Source organism: Euphorbia lathyris, chromosome 7, assembly GCF_963576675.1.
Source record: "Euphorbia lathyris chromosome 7, ddEupLath1.1, whole genome shotgun sequence".
Lineage (NCBI taxonomy): Eukaryota > Viridiplantae > Streptophyta > Magnoliopsida > Malpighiales > Euphorbiaceae > Euphorbia > Euphorbia lathyris.
Window position 1 is genome coordinate 86,729,468 of NC_088916.1, and position 4,026 is coordinate 86,733,493.

The following is a 4,026-nucleotide window of genomic DNA, read 5'->3' on the forward strand; positions in this document are numbered from 1 at the left end:
TAGAGTTGTTCAGTGGAGAAGTAGAAATTCGAATACTGTCAGTGCTGACGGGGGCAGATACATTTGGAGTCAGCACAATGCTTGGATGGACAGTATTGACAGCAATCGCCTCAACCTGACTTGTTGAGGTGGCAGAGGCATTTTGGTCGGCATGTTCCTGTTGGGAAGAAACAGAGGCTTGTTTTTCGATGGATGCCGCAGGTTTTCTACCAACAAATCTGAGTTTTAGGGCAGAAGGGTCTTTGGTTGATTGTTAAATGGTGAAGTTAGGAAGAGTTGGTGGTTGTACAGGAGGCTCACTGACTGTCTTCTCACATGCCTTAACCAACCTTCTTTTTCTAGGAGGATTGTCAGCCTGTATAGACTCTCCTGAGTGAGATGGAGAAGATTCTTGTTGCTCATTATTAAGCTGGTCAGCTTGTACTTGGACTTGATCAACATTGTGTTGGTCAAGTTCTTGTTCTTCCCCAGCAGCCAACACAGTATTGGCATGCTCAGCTTCGTATTCACTAGCTGTCTCCTCAGAGTCAGCATCATCGTTGTTCTCATCATCCTCATCAGAGTCCCCATCCAATTCTTCCTCTACTTGTGCAATAAACTGGTCATCCAGATGCACCTCTTCTTCTTGTTCCTCAGACACAGTTCCTAAACACTGTGTGTAGTGAGAATCACTAGGCACAACAATGTTAGTAGGGATAGCATCGAGGGGAGTTAGTGTAGAAGACTTGTGCTTCTTCTGAGGTTGCACATCAACATCTGTTCTATCCTCAGTTTCAGGCTCATCTTGCCTGTTCCTTTTCTCAGCTGACTTAGGTCTCTCCTGACCCTTAGTACCAGCTGACTTTTGCTTCTTAGCTGGAGACTCAGTATCATGTGAAGGAGTCTCAACAGCTTTCCTCTTACGAGAAGCGGGGGCCTTAGTTCTTCTCCCTTTCTGCGGAGCAACTGTTTCCTCAGCTTGTCCAGCAGCAGTAGCAGCAGCTTTTTCTTTCTTTAGAGGCTGACCGAACTTCAACGCTCTCAGTGAAGCTGCTGTGATCTCAGATCCTTTAGCTGTTTCTTCATCAGTCAGGTCTATCTGATGATCAATGAGGATCCTGGTGATGAGTGATCCTAGCCTTAGAGTTCCGGTACTCCTTAGGAAACCAGCAATGAGGAATACTGGCATGTTGATCGGCTTGTACGTCAGCATATGCCAGATGAAGCATTGCTCGAAGTTTGTTGCTGAGGTGGTGCAGTTAATTTTGGGATAGATAAAGTAACTCAGCAGATAATGAGCCATCTTCTGGTGCTGACCCATGGAGGAACTGGATACTTCTCCTGAGTGGCCTGCAGGTTTAGAGAAGTTGACCTCGTACCCAGTACCATCCTGATCTCCAGATCTCCTTAGCCTTGTTCCCTCAGTTTTTAACTTGAGCAGATTCCCTAGGTAGAGAGGGTTGATGAAGATGGTTTTCTCTTTCACCACAGTGACCAAGTAGTCCTGATTATCATCGGCAACGCGAAGGTTGTGGTAAAACTCCTTTACAAGGTCAGGATAGGTGGGATCCCTAATCGAAAACAGCTCAGTCCATCCATTCTGCGAAATCCACTCACAGAAGGGTTGTTCGGATTGTACGAAGGCTTCAGATACCCATCTTAAGGGATCAACCTTCCATTCTCGGACGTTTTCGAAGACCTTTGAATAGGTCCTGACTTTTTCAGGCTTTGCCTTACCAGAGGAGGTTTGGCCAGTTTTTCCTTTGCTCGGTGAACCGACAATGATCCTGGCATTTATGACACATTCGGCGCGTACGTCATCCTAGGTGGCTATACGCGTGCTTTTGCATTTATTCTAACGGATCTAACACTCAGCGTTTAGAATACTAAGCGTTTCATATTCTAAGTGGTCAGTATTGCATAAAGGGATGATTTCTAAGTTTAAACTAACTTACTCAGTGTGCAAATTTACTCAGTATTTGCTGTTTAATTAATTTCAATGAGTAATCAGCAAAAACAATCATTCAGCATAATAATTCACTCAGCATGCATATTTATTTAGTTCAGGAATTTACTGAAGAGGATTAAACATACCAATAGCTTCTCTCAGTATGCTGAACTACTCACGAGCCAGTGGCTTCGTGAAGATATCCGCAAGCTACTCGTCCGTTGGGACAAAGGTCAGCTTGATCTCACCCTTGAGTACATGATCTCTAATGAAGTGATGTCTGATGCTGACATGCTTCATTCTGCTGTGTTGAATTGGGTTCTTCGAAAGATCAATTGCACTTTTGTTGTCACATTTGACTTCAATTGTGTTTGTTTGAACACCATAGTCTTCAAGCTGTTGCTTAATCCATAGGACTTGAGCAACACAATGACCAGCAGCAATGTACTCAGCTTCAGTGGTAGACAAGGCAACTGACACCTGCTTTTTGCTGAACCAGGATACAAGACAGCTTCATAAGAAGTGACATCCTCCAGAGGTGCTTTTACGTTCCAGCTTATCCCATCCATAGTCAGCGTCAGTGTATCCGATAAGTGTGAAACCATGAGTATTGGGATACCATAAACCTGCATTCACTGAGCTTTGCAAATATCTAAGGATTCTTTTTACAGCAATGTAATGAGATTCCTTAGGGTTAGATTGATATCTAGCACAGTAGCATACTGAAAACTGAATGTCCGGTCTACTGGCTGTTAAGTAAAGTAGAGAGCCTATCATACCTCGATATAATTTGCTGTCTACTGACTTACCATTCTCGTCAGTGCAGAGGACAGTGTCAGTGCCCATAGGAGTGGATATTGGCTTGCAATTTTCCAAGTCATATTTCTTTAATATCTCCTTGGCATATTTGGCTTGACTGATGAAGATGCCATTCTTTCCTTGTTTAATTTGAAGACCGAGGAAGAAGTTAAGTTCTCCCATCATGGACATTTCAAACTCAGTCTGCATTTGTTTGCTAAACTCCTTGCACATTGATTCGTTAGTTGCACCAAATATTATATCATCAACATAAATTTGGGCCAGCAGGGTATCTTTACCCTTTCTCTTAATGAATAAGGTTGTATCAGCTTTGCCCCTGACGTAATTTCTAGTCAGCAGGAAACTAGTCAGCCTCTCATACCAAGCACGTGGTGCTTGCTTGAGGCCGTACATAGCCTTTTTGAGTTTATAAACGTGGTTTGGGAATTTAGGGTCCTCAAAACCTAGAGGTTGATTAACATAAACCTCCTCGTTTATAACTCCATTAAGAAATGCACTTTTGACATCCATTTGGAATAATTTAAAGTTCATGTAAGATGCATATGCACATAGAATTCTAATTGCCTCTAGCCTTGCCACTGGGGCAAAGGTCTCACCGTAGTCAATACCTTCTTGCTGACTGTAGCCCTGAGCTACAAGTCTTGCTTTGTTTCTGACCACGTTCCCTTGTTCATCCATCTTGTTTCTGAAGACCCATCTTGTTCCAATGGTCTTCTGACTCTTTGGATGAGGCACTAGCTACCATACATCATTTCTTCTGAATTGATCGAGCTCCTCTTGCATTGCGATCATCTAGAATTCATCGTACTCAGCTTCAGCGAAATTCTTCGGTTCTTGAACTGAGACGAAGGCTACATTGCTGAGGTACTTCCTGAGTTGATTCCTCATCATCAGGGTATTCCCAGCAGAGTCAAGGATTGCACTCTCTGAGTGCCCTCTTGGAATCCTTATCTCTTTAGGTAGATTTATGTCTTGTGCTGTCTGTGTTTTAACAATCTCTGCAGAAGTAGATGGGTCAGTGAAAGTAATCTTAGGTTCACTCTTACTCTTGGTCAGCCTTTTAGTAAATGACTCAGTAGCTGGTTCTTGGTCAGCGGTTACTGAGTGTGGATCATCCTCGGTCAGCGGCTGGTATCTACCTGCAGGGTTAGTTTTGTCGAACTCTACATGTACTGACTCTTCTAGAACTTGAGTTCGCTTATTAAAAACACTGTATGCTTTGCTGTTTGTTGAGTACCCCAAAAAGATAGCCTCATCAGCTTTTGAATCAAACTTTGCTA